This window comes from Brachyhypopomus gauderio, unplaced genomic scaffold, assembly GCF_052324685.1.
Source record: "Brachyhypopomus gauderio isolate BG-103 unplaced genomic scaffold, BGAUD_0.2 sc835, whole genome shotgun sequence".
In the NCBI taxonomy this organism is placed as follows: Eukaryota; Metazoa; Chordata; class Actinopteri; order Gymnotiformes; family Hypopomidae; genus Brachyhypopomus; species Brachyhypopomus gauderio.
In genome coordinates this window covers 6,108-25,885 of record NW_027507655.1, presented here as the reverse complement: position 1 = coordinate 25,885, position 19,778 = coordinate 6,108, and the positions used below count along the sequence as shown (strand labels likewise).

At 44.2% G+C, this 19,778-nt stretch overlaps 1 non-coding gene across 1 annotated transcript; it reads left to right on the top strand.

The window, feature by feature from the left end:
- The first annotated feature begins 3,232 nt into the window (after nt 1-3,232).
- On the top strand, nt 3,233-4,178 carry LOC143508209 (18S ribosomal RNA). Its single transcript, XR_013129236.1, has one exon. It is a non-coding gene; the product is annotated as an 18S ribosomal RNA (ribosomal RNA).
- Nucleotides 4,179-19,778: the final 15,600 nt, after the last annotated feature.

Genomic DNA, 19,778 nt, shown 5'->3' with positions numbered 1-19,778 from the left:
GGACTACTAATTGCAATAGAACTTGCCACCCTTACCTCAAAACAACTTAAAACAACCCCAACCCTGCCCCTCCACCATTTCTCAAACATACTAGGGTTTTTCCCCACAATTATTCACCGCTTGTTCCCCAAACTAACCCTGGTATTAGGTCAATCAATTGCAACCCAATTTGATCAAACATGATTAGAAACCGCAGGCCCAAAAGGCCTCTCAACTATACAAGTTAAAATAGCAACAATTACAAGTGATGCCCAACGAGGAATAATCAAAATTTACATAACAACATTCTTCATCTCAGGCGTACTTGCAATCCTCATCGCCACCTAACCGCTCGCAAAGCCCCCCGCCCCAGCCCTCGAGTTAATTCTAATACCACAAAAAGAGTTAATAATAAAGCCCACGCACATACAATTAACATCCCCCCGCCTGAAAAAATATATTAAAGCTACCCCGCTAGAATCCCCCCGCAAAACAAAAAACTCTTTTACACCCTCCATTACAACCCAAGAGCCCTCAAATCAATACTTATTAAGTATAAATCCCGCAACCACCAACCCAAGGCCATATACCAAAATATAGCTGACAACAGAGCGATCCCCTCATTTTTCAGGGTACGGCTCAGCAGCTAAAGCTGCAGTATACGCAAAAACTACAAGCATACCTCCAAGATAAATTAAAAACAAAACTAAACATAAAAAAGCCCCACCATGCTCTGCCAACATTCCACACCCCACCCCCGCAGCTATTACCACCCCAACGCAGCAAAAATAGGGGGCAGGATTAGAAGCAACCGCTACTAACCCTATACTAACCCTAATAAAAAAAGATAAACAAAATAAGTCATAGTTCTTGCTCGGACTTTAACCAAGACTAATGGCTTGAAAAACCACCGTTGTTACTCAACTACAAAAACTTTAATGGCCAGCCTTCGAAAAACCCACCCCCTAATCAAAATTCCCAATGACTCAGTCATTGATCTTCCCGCCCCGCCAACATCTCAGCCTGATGAAACTTTGGCTCTCTTCTCCTACTCTGCCTTGCAGCACAAATTGTTACAGGACTATTTTTAGCCATACATTATACCTCAGATATTTCTACCGCCTTCATCTCAGTCGCCCACATTTGCCGGGACGTAAATTACGGCTGACTCGTGCGAAATATTCATGCTAATGGAGCTTCATTCTTTTTCATCTGTATTTATTTTTCATATCGGACGAGGCTTATACTATGGCTCTTATCTCTACAAAGAAACATGAAATATTGGTGTAATTCTCCTCCTTTTAGTAATAATAACAGCATTTGTTGGCTACGTCCTCCCATGAGGCCAAATATCCTTCTGAGGGGCAACAGTAATTACCAACCTCCTCTCAGCCGTCCCCTACGTAGGAGATGCCCTCGTTCAATGACTCTGAGGGGGTTTTTCCGTAGATAACGCAACACTTACCGATTCTTTGCCTTCCATTTCCTCCTTCCCTTCGCAGTTGTTGCCGCAACCCTCCTTCATGCCCTCTTCTTACATGAAACCGGCTCAAATAACCCCACAGGATTAATCTCAGACACAGACAAAATCCCATTCCACCCCTACTTTTCATATAAAGATCTTTTAGGATTCTTCATTATGCTCCTGGCCCTTATTTACCTCGCCATATTTTCCCCTAACCTGTTGGGCGATCCTGAAAATTTCACCTCCGCCAACCCCCTAGTCACCCCGCCCCACATCAAGCCCGAATGGTATTTCTTATTCGCCTATGCCATCTTGCGCTCAATCCCTAACAAATTAGGGGGCGTCCTTGCCCTCCTATTCTCCATCCTAGTCCTTATACTTGTTCCTCTCCTCCACACATCTAAACAGCAAGGGGCCACCTTCCGCCCCCTATCCCAACTCCTATTCTGAATTCTCGTGGCAGACGTAATTATTTTGACCTGAATCGGAGGAATACCCGTCGAACACCCCTTCGTTATTATCGGCCAAATCGCCTCCGCCCTTTACTTCGCCCTCTTCCTAATTTTCTTCCCCGCGGCCGGCTGATATGAAAACAAGCTACTAAACTAGCCTCGCCTTAGTAGCTTAACTCATAAAGCGCCGGTCTTGTAATCCGGAGATTGGAAGTTAAAATCTTCCCTAGTGCCAGAAAAGAGAGATTTTAACTCCCACCACTAGTCCCCAAAACTAGAATTCTAACTAAACTATTCTCTGCATTACATTATTACAAACGCGCATCACATGGTGATCTACCACATTACATGTATATATTACATTATGGTTTAGTACACCATATGTACCTATTACATAATGGTCTAGTACATTATATGTAAACATTACATTATGAGATAGTACATAATATGTAACCTTACATTCATAGTTTTAAGCACATCACATTAACAATACCAAAAAATTTATTAAATGCTTCATAACAACAACAAAATAACTACAACATGACATGCCCATAAACTTTGTTACTACAGAAAATTTAACTTAACCTGATAAATTGAATATCTCCCATACCTCCATCACAAATGTTTCTATGCCTGGACCCACCTAAAATCGAACACTCACTATATTAATGTAGTAAGAAACCACCAACAAGTCCATAACTTAATGCATTCGATCCTTGAACGATCAGGGACAAATATCGTGGGGGTAGCACAAAATGATCTATTACTGGCATCTGGTTCCTATTTCAGGGCCATATTAGGTAAACATCCCCCATTTAGTGTCATCTAAGGTGCATCTGATTAATGGTGTTAACCCAACATCTCCATGACCCACCAAGCCAAGGCGTTCTTTTAAATGCATCTGGTATTTTTTTTTTTCGGGTCACTTTCACTTGGCATAGTTCATGCATCAAACCGAAATGATTAGCAAGGTGGTATTATTTCTTGGAGGCGGTGTTAAAAATGTAATACCTTATTAGCATTTATAAAAGACTTACATAACTGATATCAAGAGCATAACATATCACTCTTTACTCCATGATCCTATATAGATCTCCCCCTCCTCCAAAAACTACGTTTTTGCGCGGCAAACCCCCCTACCCCCTACGCCGAACGAATCTTATATATTTCTGTCAAACCCCAAAACCAGAAAAGCTCGAATGGCACTAATGATAGATACCCCTTATCACTACGTATACATTATTATACACAGAATTTTTAATGTAAAGCTAATGTAGCTTAAAACAAAGCATAATTCTGAAGATATTAAGATAGACTTTAAAAAGTCTCATCGGCACAAAGGCTTGGTCCTGACTTTACTATCAGCTATAGTCCAATTTATACATGCAAGTATCCGCACCCCCGTGAGAATGCCCTCAACCTTCCACCCGAAGATGAGGAGCAGGTATCAGGCACACCCATTAGCCCAAAACGCCTTGCTTCGCCACTCCCTCAAGGGTATTCAGCAGTAACAAACATTAAGCTATAAGTGAAAACTTGACTTAGTTAAGACTAATAGGGCCGGTAAAACTCGTGCCAGCCACCGCGGTCATACGAGAGGCCCCAGTTGATAGCCCCGGCGTAAAGCGTGGTTAAGGAGTACAAACAATTAAAGCCAAATATTTCCAGGCCGTCGTACGTTTTCTGGAAACACGAAGCCCAAACACAAAAGTAGCTTTATCCCGCCTGACCCCACGAAAGCTAAGAAACAAACTGGGATTAGATACCCCACTATGCTTAGCCATAAACTTAGATACCACCCTACTGCAAGCATCCGCCCGAGTACTACGAGCACTAGCTTAAAACTCAAAGGACTTGGCGGTGACTCAGACCCACCTAGAGGAGCCTGCTCTAGAACCGATAACCCCCGTTTAACCTCACCACCTCTTGTTTTCTCCGCCTATATACCGCCGTCATCAGCCAACCCCATGAAGGGAAAATAGTAGGCAAGAAGGGACTACCCCAAAATGTCAGGCCGAGGTGTAGCGTACGAGGTGGGATAGAAGTGGGCTACATTTTCTATCATAGACTATCACAAAAGGCACCCTGAAACATGTGCCCGAAGGTGGATTTAGTAGTAAAAAGTAAATAGAGTGTACTTTTGAATCTGGCTCTGAGACACGCACACACCGCCCGTCACCCTCCCTATTCAACTAATAACCAATTATATAAACATAAACCCATGATTCAGGGAGGAAAGTCGTAACATGGTAAGTGTACCGGAAGGTGCACTTGGAATAACCAGAGCGTGGCTGAGAAGCCAAGCATCTCCCTACACCGAGAAGACATTCATGCGAACTGAATCGCTCTGAGCCAAATAGCTAGCCTAATTTACAGAATACCCCACCAATATATTACATTCTACTTACCCCAAAAATCCAAAATAAAACATTCTTCAACCTGAGTATGGGCGACAGAAAAGGTTCCACAGCGCAATAAAAAAGTACCGCAAGGGAAAGCTGAAAAAGAAATGAAATAAACCATCCAAGCATAAAAAAGCAGAGCTACAACCTCGTACCTTTTGCATCATGATCTAGTTAGAAACCCTGAGCAAAGAGCGCTTTAGTTCAGCCCCCCCGAAACCAAGTGAGCTACCCCGAGACAGCCATATAGGGCACATCCGTCTCTGTGGCAAAAGAGTGGAAAGATCTCCGGGTAGTGATGACATATCTATCGAACTTGGTAATAGCTGGTTGCCTAAGAATTGGATAAAAGTTCAGCCTCGTTCTCCTCCCCCCACAACACATCCGTAAGCAAGGGCCTGAGAAAGACACGAGAGTTAGTCAAAGGAGGGACAGCTCCCATGACCCAGGACACAACCTTACCAGGAGGTTAAGGACTATATGCTACAAGACTACTGCCCCGGTGGGCCTAAAAGCAGCCACCCGTATAGAAAGCGTTAAAGCTCGAACAGACAAAAGCCTACAATTCAAGCACTAAATCCCAAACCCCTAACCCTACTAGGCCCTTCCATGCATGCATGGAAAAGATCCTGCTAGAATGAGTAACAAGAAGGGCAACCCCTTCTCCCAGCCCAAGTGTAAGTCAGATCGGACCCGCCACTGATAATTAACGAGCCCAATTAAAGAGGGCACTGTGTATTTAATATAAAACAAGAAAACTCCACAGACACCAAATCGTTAACCCCACACTGGAGGGCTACAACTAGGAAAGACTAAAAGAAAAGGAAGGAACTCGGCAAATACTAGCCTCGCCTGTTTACCAAAAACACCGCCTCCTGCCCACCCCACATAGGAGGTCCCGCCTGCCCAGTGACAACTGTTTAACGGCCGCGGTATTTTAACCGTGCAAAGGTAGCGCAATCACTTGTCCTTTAAATGAAGACCTGTATGAATGGCATAACGAGGGCTTTACTGTCTCCCCTTTCAAGTCAGTGAAATTGATCTGCCCGTGCAGAAGCGGACATAAAAATATAAGACGAGAAGACCCTTTGGAGCTTAAGATATAAGCCAACTATGTCAATAAGCCCATTACTCAGCTTTAAACTCAATAGCTATGGCCCACATCTTCGGTTGGGGCGACAATGGAGGAAAACAAAGCCTCCACGTGGCATGGGACTCCCCTAAAATTAAGAGTAACCCCTCTAAATATCAGAACCTCTGACCTACAGATCCGGCTCCTTGCCGATCAACGAACCAAGTTACCCTAGGGATAACAGCGCAATCCTCTTCTAGAGTTCCTATCGACAAGGGGGTTTACGACCTCGATGTTGGATCAGGACATCCTAATGGTGCAGCCGCTATTAAGGGTTCGTTTGTTCAACGATTAAAGTCCTACGTGATCTGAGTTCAGACCGGAGAAATCCAGGTCAGTTTCTATCTATATAGCAGCCCCTCCTAGTACGAAAGGACCGGAGGGACGGGGCCAATACTGCAAGCACGCCCCCCGCCCACTTGACGAAAACAACTAAATCAAGCAAAGACAAGCACAATCCAAACCAAAATAAGGATATATTAAGATGGCAGAGCCCGGTAATTGCAAAAGGCCTAAGCCCTTTCAACCAGGGGTTCAAATCCCCTTCTTAATTATTGCACACCTAATTAACCTCCTAGCCTACATTGTCCCAGTCCTACTTGCAGTTGCCTTCCTAACACTAATTGAACGAAAAGTATTAAGCTATATACAACTACGAAAAGGCCCAAATGTAGTAGGCCCTTACGGCCTCCTCCAACCAATTGCAGACGGCGTAAAATTATTTATTAAGGAGCCCGCACGCCCATCTACCTCTTCCCCCTTCCTATTCCTTGCCGCCCCCACGCTAGCCCTCTCTCTAGCCCTAATCCTCTGGACCCCCATACCAATACCATATTCAATATTAAACCTAAACTTAGGCATTCTCTTTATTCTAGCCCTATCAAGCCTCACCGTCTACTCCCTCCTTGGTTCAGGCTGAGCCTCAAACTCAAAATATGCCTTATTTGGTGCCATCCGAGCCGTAGCTCAAACCATCTCCTACGAAATTAGCCTTGGCCTCATCCTCCTATCCGTTATTATCTTTGCCGCTGACTTTACCCTTCAAACATTTAACACAGCACAAGAAACAATCTGATTTTTATTTCCAGCCTGACCCCTTGCCGCAATATGATATATTTCAACGCTAGCAGAAACAAATCGAGCCCCCTTCGACCTAACAGAAGGAGAATCAGAACTAGTCTCCGGCTTTAATGTTGAATATGCAGGAGGCCCATTCGCCCTATTCTTCTTAGCCGAATACGCCAACATCCTTTTTATAAATACCCTCTCCGTAATTTTATTTTTAGGTGCATCCTTCCTCCCCTACCTCCCCGAACTTACCTCAACTAACATTATAACCAAAGCCGCCCTCCTTTCAATCGTTTTCCTCTGAGTCCGAGCCTCCTACCCCCGCTTCCGTTATGACCAACTTATACACTTGCTCTGAAAAAATTTCCTCCCACTAACCATCACTTTAATCTTATGACACGCTGCACTTCCTATTGCATTCGCCGGCCTCCCTCCGCAGCCCTAAGTTTGGAGCTATGCCTGAAAGCCCAAGGACCACTTTGATAGAGTGACATATAGGGGTTAAACTCCCCTTAGCTCCTAGAAAGATGGGACTCGAACCCATACCCAAGAGATCAAAACTCCAGGTGCTTCCACTACACCACCTTCTAGTAAGGTCAGCTAAATAAGCTTTCAGGCCCATACCCCGAGAATGCAGGTTAAACCCCTGCCCCTACTAATGAGCCCACACATTTTTGTAATTCTCCTGTCCTGTTTAGGCCTCGGAACAACCCTTACTTTCGCGAGTACCCACTGACTCCTCGCATGAATGGGCCTCGAAATTAACACTTTAGCCATCCTACCACTTATAGCACAACACCATCACCCACGAGCCACTGAGGCAACTACCAAATATTTCCTCATACAAGCAACCGCAGCTGCAACAATCCTATTTGCAAGCACCACAAACGCCTGAATTTCTGGTGAATGAGCTATCGACCACCTTTCCCATCCAATCCCAACAACTCTTGTCACAATAGCCCTAGCACTAAAAATTGGCCTTGCCCCCCTTCACTTCTGACTCCCCGAAGTTCTCCAAGGCTTAGACCTAACCACCGGACTAATCTTGTCAACCTGACAAAAACTAGCCCCTTTTGCACTCCTTATTCAAATTGCTCCGGCAACAGAACAAAACCTGCTAACAACCCTAGGGCTCCTATCAGCCCTGGTTGGAGGGTGAGGGGGTCTCAATCAAACCCAGCTACGAAAAATTTTGGCCTACTCATCAATCGCCCACCTAGGCTGAATAATTATTATTATACAATTTGCTCCCCACCTAACCCTCCTAACCCTAACAATTTATATTTTAATGACATCTACAGCCTTCCTAACATTTAAAATAATAGCCACAACAAAAATTAATACTCTTGCCCTTGCTTGACCAAAAGCCCCCCTCCTTATAGTAACCGCAACCCTTGTCCTCCTCTCACTTGGGGGTCTCCCCCCACTTACAGGCTTCGCACCAAAATGACTTATTTTACAAGAACTAACAAAACAAGAACTACCAATCTTGGCAACAATTATAGCCCTTAGCGCCCTACTAAGCCTGTACTTCTACCTTCGACTCTGCTACACAATGACCCTTACCACATCCCCCAGCACAAATAACACCACTTCGCCTTGACGACTGCCAACCCACCAAAAAACCCTCCCCACAGCCCTCCTAGCAGCCACCACATTAACCCTTCTACCCCTTACCCCTCTTATTCTCACCCTCACCCTTTAGGGATTTAGGATAGCATTAAGACCAAGGGCCTTCAAAGCCCTAAGCAGGAGTGAAAATCTCCTACTCCCTGATAAGACTTGCGGGACTTTATCCCACATCTTCTGAATGCAACTCAAACACTTTAATTAAGCTAAAGCCTTTCTAGATGGGAAGGCCTCGATCCTACAAACTCTTAGTTAACAGCTAAGCGCTCAAACCAGCGAGCATCCATCTACTTTCCCCGCCGCCTTGAAAAAGGCGGGGAAAGCCCCGGCGGGCAATTAGCCGGCGTCTTCAGATTTGCAATCTGATGTGATACTCACCACGGGGCCCTGGTAGAAAGAGGACTCAAACCTCTATACACGGAGCTACAATCCACCGCTTGACTTCAGCCATTCTACCTGTGGCCATCACACGTTGATTCTTTTCAACCAACCACAAAGACATTGGCACCCTCTATATAGTATTTGGTGCATGAGCTGGAATAGTAGGTACAGCCTTAAGCCTTTTAATCCGAGCAGAACTAAGCCAACCCGGAGCTCTTATGGGTGACGATCAGATTTATAATGTAATTGTTACTGCCCACGCTTTCGTAATAATCTTCTTCATGGTTATACCAATCATGATTGGCGGATTTGGCAACTGATTAATTCCCCTAATACTTGGCGCTCCTGACATAGCATTCCCACGAATAAACAACATAAGCTTCTGATTATTACCCCCCTCATTTCTTCTACTCCTTGCATCCTCCGGGGTTGAAGCAGGGGCCGGGACCGGCTGAACTGTCTACCCCCCTCTTGCCGGCAACCTTGCCCACGCAGGGGCCTCAGTCGACCTAACTATCTTCTCTCTTCATCTCGCCGGGGTTTCTTCCATCCTTGGCTCCATCAACTTTATTACCACCATTATTAATATAAAACCACCAGCTATGTCTCAGTATCAAACCCCTCTATTCATCTGAGCCCTCCTAATTACCACAGTCCTCCTATTACTATCCCTCCCTGTACTGGCCGCCGGCATCACCATGCTATTAACGGACCGAAACCTAAATACAACCTTCTTTGACCCAGCAGGCGGAGGAGACCCCGTCCTTTACCAACACTTATTCTGATTCTTCGGGCACCCAGAAGTTTATATTTTAATTCTCCCTGGGTTTGGAATAATCTCGCACATTGTAGCCTACTACTCAGGAAAAAAAGAACCTTTCGGCTACATGGGAATGGTCTGAGCCATAATGGCTATCGGCCTACTAGGTTTTATTGTGTGGGCCCACCACATATTTACAGTCGGGATGGACGTAGACACTCGTGCATACTTCACATCCGCAACAATAATTATCGCGATCCCAACAGGGGTAAAAGTATTTAGCTGACTAGCAACCTTGCATGGCGGCTCAATCAAATGAGAAACCCCCCTCCTCTGAGCCCTAGGCTTTATTTTCCTCTTCACCGTTGGAGGTCTAACAGGCATTATTCTAGCCAACTCCTCCATTGACATCTCACTCCATGATACATATTACGTAGTTGCCCACTTCCACTACGTACTCTCCATGGGGGCTGTCTTCGCAATTATGGGCGCTTTTATCCACTGATTCCCTCTCTTCTCAGGCTACACCCTCCACAGCACATGAACAAAAATCCACTTTGGGGTTATATTCGTAGGAGTTAATCTTACATTTTTTCCACAACACTTCCTCGGCCTCGCCGGAATGCCCCGACGATACTCAGATTATCCTGACGCCTACACCCTTTGAAATACTATTTCCTCAATTGGGTCTATAATCTCCATATTAGCAGTAATTCTATTCCTCTTCATCCTATGAGAAGCCTTTTCTGCTAAACGAGAAGTACTAGCTGTCGAAATAACAGCAACAAATGCAGAATGACTGCACGGATGCCCTCCACCCTACCATACCTTTGAAGAACCGGCATTTGTACAAACACCCCCATGAAAATAATATAACACAAGAAGGGAGGGAATTGAACCCCCGTAAGATGGTTTCAAGCCAACCACAAAGCCACTCTGTCACCTTCTTTTATGAGATACTAGTAAAGACATTACACTGCCTTGTCAAGACAGAATCGCAGGTTAAACCCCTGCGTACCTTAAGCTTTTAAGCTTATGGCACATCCCTCACAACTAGGATTCCAAGACGCGGCCTCCCCTATTATAGAAGAACTCATTCACTTCCACGACCACGCCCTAATAATTGCATTTACCATTAGCACCCTCGTCCTATACATTATTATTGTAGTAGTTTCTACAACCCTAACTAATAAATACATTTTAGACTCCCAAGAAATTGAAATTATCTGAACTATCTTACCAGGCGCAATTCTCTTTATAATTGCCCTGCCATCACTACGCATTCTATACCTTATAGATGAAATTAATGATCCACATCTAACTGTAAAAGCTATCGGGCACCAATGATATTGAAGCTACGAATATACAGATTATCAACACCTAGCCTTTGACTCATATATAGTACCCACTCAAGACCTAACTCCTGGTCAGTTCCGACTACTTGAAACAGATCATCGAATGGTTATCCCAACAGAAGCCCCAGTTCGAGTTCTCGTTACAGCCGAAGACGTCCTTCATTCCTGAGCCGTCCCCTCACTAGGCATTAAAATAGACGCTATTCCAGGACGACTTAATCAAACAGCCTTCATATCCTCCCGCCCTGGTGTATTCTACGGCCAATGCTCTGAAATCTGCGGCGCCAATCACAGCTTTATACCCATTGTAGTTGAAGCCGTCCCCCTGGAACACTTCGAAAACTGATCCTCCCTAATACTTGAAGACGCCTCACTAGTGTAGCTAGAAAGGGTTTAGCGTTAGCCTTTTAAGCTAAAAATTGGTGCCTCCCAACCACCCCTAGTGATATGCCACAATTAAACCCGGCGCCCTGATTTACTATTTTTGCCCTCTCATGATTGATTTTTCTAGCCATTATCCCCTCGCTGGTAATAGCCCACACCTTCCCTAATGAACCTTCAACAATAAATGCCGAAAAAGCCAAAACCAAAACCTGAGACTGACCATGATAGCAAACCTCTTCGACCAATTTATAAGCCCCACACTCCTAGGACTTCCCCTTATTGTTATTGCATTAACACTCCCATGAGCAATTTATCCCTCCCCGACTTCTCGCTGATTGAACAGCCGCATGGTTGCCCTACAAGGCTGATTCTTTAACCGATACACACACCAACTCCTTCTACCCGTCAACATAAAAGGGCATAAATGAGCCCTTATTTTAACTTCCCTAATAACCTTCCTAATTACCCTAAATGTAATAGGCCTCCTCCCTTATACCTTTACCCCTACCACTCAACTATCCCTAAATATAGGACTAGCCCTCCCCTTTTGATTAGCAACGGTCCTCACAGGTTTACGCAACCAACCCACTGCCTCCCTCGGCCACCTCCTTCCTGAAGGCACCCCCGTTCCCCTTATCCCCGTCCTTATTATTATCGAAACAATTAGCCTATTTATTCGACCCCTTGCCCTAGGCGTCCGACTAACAGCCAATCTTACAGCCGGCCACCTTCTTATTCATCTTATTGCATCCGCAGTAGTGGCACTAATACCCCTAATGACAACCGTTGCCCTACTAACCGCCCTAGTTTTACTCCTCTTAACAATTCTCGAAATTGCAGTAGCTGTAATTCAAGCTTATGTATTTGTTCTGCTACTAACTTTATATCTACAAGAAAACGTATAATGGCCCACCAAGCACACCCCTATCACATAGTTGACCCAAGCCCTTGGCCCTTAACTGGTTGCAGTTGCAGCCCTCCTTACAACCTCCGGACTAGCAATCTGATTTCACTTCCACACCCCCATTCTTCTTACCCTAGGCCTCGTCCTCATACTACTAACCATGTTCCAGTGATGACGGGACGTTGTCCGAGAGGGGACGTTCCAAGGCCACCACACCCTGCCCGTTCAAAAAGGCCTACGCTATGGAATAATTCTTTTTATTACATCTGAAGTACTCTTTTTCGCCGGATTCTTCTGAGCCTTCTATCACTCTAGCCTTGCCCCCACCCCAGAGCTAGGGGGATGCTGACCTCCCACAGGCATTACCCCACTTGACCCATTTGAAGTCCCTCTACTTAATACTGCTGTTCTACTAGCATCAGGGGTGACAGTAACCTGAGCCCACCATAGCCTTATGGAAGGACAACGAAAACAAGCCATTCACGCTCTTACACTTACCATCCTCCTCGGGTTCTACTTTACTGCCCTCCAAGCAATAGAATATTACGAAGCCCCTTTCACAATCGCCGACGGCGTCTACGGCTCAACATTCTTCGTTGCCACTGGCTTTCATGGCCTACACGTAATTATTGGCTCCTCATTCCTCTTAGTCTGCCTGCTACGACAAATCCAATACCACTTCACATCAGAACATCACTTCGGATTTGAAGCCGCTGCCTGATACTGACACTTCGTAGACGTTGTTTGACTATTCCTCTACGTCTCAATCTACTGATGAGGCTCATAAATCTTTCTAATATTAAATAGTATAAGTGACTTCCAATCACTCAGTCTTGGCTAAAATCCAAGGAAGGATAATAAACCTCATCCTAATAGTTTCACTAATCTCTTTCGCCCTCTCCCTTATTCTTGCCACCCTATCTTTTTGATTACCTCAAATAACCCAAGATGCAGATAAACTTTCACCCTACGAATCAGGCTTTGACCCCCTGGGGTCCGCCCGCCTCCCCTTTTCACTACGATTCTTTCTCGTTGCTATTCTATTCCTCTTATTTGATTTAGAAATTGCACTACTCCTCCCCCTCCCCTGAGCCAACCAAGCATGCGAACCCATTTCTGCCTTCCTTTGAGCCGTAGCAATTCTAATTATCCTAACCCTAGGGCTAATTCACGAATGGGCCCAAGGAGGCCTCGAATGAGCAGAATAGGAGCGTTAGTCCAAATAAGACCCCTGATTTCGACTCAGCCAATCGTGGTTAAAGTCCACGACCTCCTTATAACCCCAACCCACTTTGCTTTCACATCAGCCTTCACGCTAGGACTTATAGGCCTAGCTTTTCACCGCTCTCATTTATTATCCGCCCTACTATGCTTAGAGGGCATAATATTATCTCTTTTTATTGCTATGGCACTTTGAGCCCTTCAACTAGAGTCCATTGCATCCTCCGCCACCCCAATGCTCCTTCTAACCCTGTCAGCCTGCGAAGCCAGCGCAGGATTGGGCCTGCTTATTGCCACCGCCCGCACTCATGGCACTGACCGTCTCCAAAACCTAAACTTACTACAATGCTAAAAATTTTACTCCCAACAATCATATTATTTCCAACAATCTGACTATTACCCCAAAAGTGGCTCTGAGCTGTAACCACGGCCCAAAGCCTCTTAATTGCCGGGCTATCTCTTACCTGATTAGGACTACACTCAGAAACAGGCTGACTATTTTCTAACCCCTACTCAGCAACAGACCCCCTCTCAACCCCACTTCTTATTCTCACTTGCTGACTTCTTCCCCTCATAATTATTGCAAGCCAAAACCACATCCGCCCAGAACCTCTGACCCGCCAACGAACATATATTACCCTTCTTGCTTCCCTACAATTATTTCTCATTATAGCATTTAGCGCAACTGAGCTCCTCATATTTTATGTAATATTTGAAGCAACTCTAATTCCAACCCTAATTATTATTACACGATGGGGCAATCAAGCAGAACGCCTCAATGCAGGAACTTACTTCCTATTTTATACCCTCGCCGGCTCCCTCCCGCTTCTTGTAGCACTCCTTCTCCTACAACGAGACACCGGCTCCCTCTCTATACTTATCTTACCCCACCTACAGCCCACACTTCTTGAAACTTGAGGGGACAAAATCTGATGGGCCGGATGCCTACTGGCCTTTCTCGTAAAAATACCTCTATACGGAGCACATCTTTGACTTCCTAAAGCCCACGTAGAAGCCCCCGTAGCCGGGTCAATAGTACTAGCCGCAATTCTCCTAAAACTTGGGGGCTATGGCATAATACGAGTAACAGTGGTACTCGACCCCCTCACAAAAGAAACGGCCTACCCATTTATTATTCTTGCTCTCTGAGGCATTATTATAACAGGCTCAATCTGCTTACGTCAAACAGACCTAAAATCATTAATTGCATATTCATCTGTTAGTCACATAGGCCTCGTCGCAGCCGGCATTTTAATTCAAACCCCCTGAGGCTTTTCCGGAGCAATCATTCTTATAATTGCCCACGGCCTAGTATCTTCTGCCCTATTCTGCCTTGCAAACACAACCTATGAACGTACACACAGCCGAACTATAATCCTCGCTCGTGGCCTACAAATAATTTTTCCTCTCACCGCCTTCTGATGATTCATCGCCAATCTAGCCAACCTCGCACTACCCCCTCTTCCAAACCTTATGGGAGAACTCATAATTATTTCAGCACTATTTAACTGATCTCAATGAACCATCATTATTACCGGAGCCGGCACGCTCATTACAGCTGCTTACTCCCTCCACCTATTTTTAACAACACAACGAGGTCCAATTCCACAACACACCCTTAACCTTCAGCCGTTTCACACACGTGAACACCTGCTAGTAGCCTTACACCTTATCCCAATAGTACTCCTTATTTTAAAACCCGAACTAATGTGAGGATGATGTTACTGTAGGCATAGTTAAATTTATGACGTCAGGCTGTGACTCTGCAATTAGAGGTTAAAATCCTCTTGCCCACCGAAAGAGGCCAGAAGCAACAAGAACTGCTAATTCTTACTCCCGTGGTTAAACTCCACGGCTCTATCGAGCTTCTAAAGGATAACAGCTCATCCATTGGTCTTAGGAACCAAAAACTCTTGGTGCAAATCCAAGTAGTAGCTATGTTTCAAGCAATCGTATTCTCAATCTTCCCCCCTCTAATCCTTATTATTATTATTTACCCCCTCACTCTACCTAAAGCATCCCACCACGTTAAAAAAGCCGTAAGCACTGCATTCTTCGTAAGCCTAATCCCCCTGGCCTATTTTTTAGACACAGGCCTAGAAGGCATCACCACAAACTGGTATTGAATAAATATTATAAACTTCGATATTAATATTAGCTTTAACTTCGACCACTACTCCCTCATCTTTACCCCTATTGCACTTTTCGTCACTTGATCTATCATGGAGTTTACAACATGGTATATGCACTCCGACCCCTATATTGACCAATTTTCCAAACGTCTGCTACTATTTCTTGTCGCAATAATTATTCTAGTCACAGCTAATAATATATTTCAACTATTCATTGGCTGAGAAGGCGTAGGCATTATATCCTTCCTTCTAATCGGCTGATGATACGGCCGTATAGACGCAAACACAGCAGCCCTTCAGGCAGTAATCTATAATCGAGTAGGAGACATCGGACTAATACTAACCATAGCCTGACTAGCAACCAACATAAACTCATGAGAACTTCAACAAATCTTTCTTATATCCAAGACCACCAACATGACCCTGCCTCTTCTTGGTCTAATTCTCGCTGCCACGGGCAAATCTGCCCAATTTGGCCTACACCCCTGACTTCCCTCAGCAATAGAAGGCCCAACCCCTGTCTCCGCCCTATTACACTCAAGTACAATAGTTGTTGCAGGAATCTTTTTACTTATCCGACTACACCCCCTAATAGAAAATAATCCTGTTGCACTCACCCTATGCTTATGCCTAGGCGCTCTTACAACCCTATTTACAGCAACCTGCGCTCTTACACAAAATGATATCAAAAAAAATTGTAGCATTTTCAACCTCCAGCCAACTAGGCCTTATAATAGTAACAATTGGACTAAATCAACCCCAACTAGCCTTTATTCACATCTGTACTCACGCCTTCTTCAAAGCAATACTTTTTCTCTGCTCCGGGGTAATTATTCATAGCCTTAACAACGAACAAGACATTCGCAAGATAGGAGGACTACACAAATTTTTACCATTTACATCTTCTTGCCTCACTATTGGAAGTCTAGCTCTCACCGGCACCCCCTTCCTAGCAGGATTTTATTCAAAAGATGCAATCATCGAAGCTTTAAATACCTCCTACCTAAACGCCTGAGCCCTTGCCCTCACACTAATCGCCACCTCCTTCACTGCAATCTACAGCTTCCGAGTCATTTTCTTCGCAACAATAACCACCCCCCGATTTCTCCCCCTAAGCCCAATTAATGAAAACAACCCCACTGTAATCAACCCTATTAAACGACTCGCATGAGGAAGCATCATTGCAGGCCTTCTCATCACATCCAACTTCCTTCCATCTAAAACCCAAGTATGACAATAACCCCCACACTAAAATTAGCCGCCCTCATAGTTACTATCATAGGACTACTAATTGCAATAGAACTTGCCACCCTTACCTCAAAACAACTTAAAACAACCCCAACCCTGCCCCTCCACCATTTCTCAAACATACTAGGGTTTTTCCCCACAATTATTCACCGCTTGTTCCCCAAACTAACCCTGGTATTAGGTCAATCAATTGCAACCCAATTTGATCAAACATGATTAGAAACCGCAGGCCCAAAAGGCCTCTCAACTATACAAGTTAAAATAGCAACAATTACAAGTGATGCCCAACGAGGAATAATCAAAATTTACATAACAACATTCTTCATCTCAGGCGTACTTGCAATCCTCATCGCCACCTAACCGCTCGCAAAGCCCCCCGCCCCAGCCCTCGAGTTAATTCTAATACCACAAAAAGAGTTAATAATAAAGCCCACGCACATACAATTAACATCCCCCCGCCTGAAAAATATATTAAAGCTACCCCGCTAGAATCCCCCCGCAAAACAAAAAACTCTTTTACACCCTCCATTACAACCCAAGAGCCCTCAAATCAATACTTATTAAGTATAAATCCCGCAACCACCAACCCAAGGCCATATACCAAAATATAGCTGACAACAGAGCGATCCCCTCATTTTTCAGGGTACGGCTCAGCAGCTAAAGCTGCAGTATACGCAAAAACTACAAGCATACCTCCAAGATAAATTAAAAACAAAACTAAACATAAAAAAGCCCCACCATGCTCTGCCAACATTCCACACCCCACCCCCGCAGCTATTACCAACCCCAACGCAGCAAAATAGGGGGCAGGATTAGAAGCAACCGCTACTAACCCTAATACTAACCCTAATAAAAAAAGATAAACAAAATAAGTCATAGTTCTTGCTCGGACTTTAACCAAGACTAATGGCTTGAAAAACCACCGTTGTTACTCAACTACAAAAACTTTAATGGCCAGCCTTCGAAAAACCCACCCCCTAATCAAAATTCCCAATGACTCAGTCATTGATCTTCCCGCCCCCGCCAACATCTCAGCCTGATGAAACTTTGGCTCTCTTCTCCTACTCTGCCTTGCAGCACAAATTGTTACAGGACTATTTTTAGCCATACATTATACCTCAGATATTTCTACCGCCTTCATCTCAGTCGCCCACATTTGCCGGGACGTAAATTACGGCTGACTCGTGCGAAATATTCATGCTAATGGAGCTTCATTCTTTTTCATCTGTATTTATTTTCATATCGGACGAGGCTTATACTATGGCTCTTATCTCTACAAAGAAACATGAAATATTGGTGTAATTCTCCTCCTTTTAGTAATAATAACAGCATTTGTTGGCTACGTCCTCCCATGAGGCCAAATATCCTTCTGAGGGGCAACAGTAATTACCAACCTCCTCTCAGCCGTCCCCTACGTAGGAGATGCCCTCGTTCAATGACTCTGAGGGGGTTTTTCCGTAGATAACGCAACACTTACCCGATTCTTTGCCTTCCATTTCCTCCTTCCCTTCGCAGTTGTTGCCGCAACCCTCCTTCATGCCCTCTTCTTACATGAAACCGGCTCAAATAACCCCACAGGATTAATCTCAGACACAGACAAAATCCCATTCCACCCCTACTTTTCATATAAAGATCTTTTAGGATTCTTCATTATGCTCCTGGCCCTTATTTACCTCGCCATATTTTCCCCTAACCTGTTGGGCGATCCTGAAAATTTCACCTCCGCCAACCCCCTAGTCACCCCGCCCCACATCAAGCCCGAATGGTATTTCTTATTCGCCTATGCCATCTTGCGCTCAATCCCTAACAAATTAGGGGGCGTCCTTGCCCTCCTATTCTCCATCCTAGTCCTTATACTTGTTCCTCTCCTCCACACATCTAAACAGCAAGGGGCCACCTTCCGCCCCCTATCCCAACTCCTATTCTGAATTCTCGTGGCAGACGTAATTATTTTGACCTGAATCGGAGGAATACCCGTCGAACACCCCTTCGTTATTATCGGCCAAATCGCCTCCGCCCTTTACTTCGCCCTCTTCCTAATTTTCTTCCCCGCGGCCGGCTGATATGAAAACAAGCTACTAAACTAGCCTCGCCTTAGTAGCTTAACTCATAAAGCGCCGGTCTTGTAATCCGGAGATTGGAAGTTAAAATCTTCCCTAGTGCCAGAAAAGAGAGATTTTAACTCCCACCACTAGTCCCCAAAACTAGAATTCTAACTAAACTATTCTCTGCATTACATTATTACAAACGCGCATCACATGGTGATCTACCACATTACATGTATATATTACATTATGGTTTAGTACACCATATGTACCTATTACATAATGGTCTAGTACATTATATGTAAACATTACATTATGAGATAGTACATAATATGTAACCTTACATTCATAGTTTTAAGCACATCACATTAACAATACCAAAAAATTTATTAAATGCTTCATAACAACAACAAAATAACTACAACATGACATGCCCATAAACTTTGTTACTACAGAAAATTTAACTTAACCTGATAAATTGAATATCTCCCATACCTCCATCACAAATGTTTCTATGCCTGGACCCACCTAAAATCGAACACTCACTATATTAATGTAGTAAGAAACCACCAACAAGTCCATAACTTAATGCATTCGATCCTTGAACGATCAGGGACAAATATCGTGGGGGTAGCACAAAATGATCTATTACTGGCATCTGGTTCCTATTTCAGGGCCATATTAGGTAAACATCCCCCATTTAGTGTCATCTAAGGTGCATCTGATTAATGGTGTTAACCCAACATCTCCATGACCCACCAAGCCAAGGCGTTCTTTTAAATGCATCTGGTATTTTTTTTTTTCGGGTCACTTTCACTTGGCATAGTTCATGCATCAAACCGAAATGATTAGCAAGGTGGTATTATTTCTTGGAGGCGGTGTTAAAAATGTAATACCTTATTAGCATTTATAAAAGACTTACATAACTGATATCAAGAGCATAACATATCACTCTTTACTCCATGATCCTATATAGATCTCCCCCTCCTCCAAAAACTACGTTTTTGCGCGGCAAACCCCCCTACCCCCTACGCCGAACGAATCTTATATATTTCTGTCAAACCCCAAAACCAGAAAAGCTCGAATGGCACTAATGATAGATACCCCTTATCACTACGTATACATTATTATACACAGAATTTTTAATGTAAAGCTAATGTAGCTTAAAACAAAGCATAATTCTGAAGATATTAAGATAGACTTTAAAAAGTCTCATCGGCA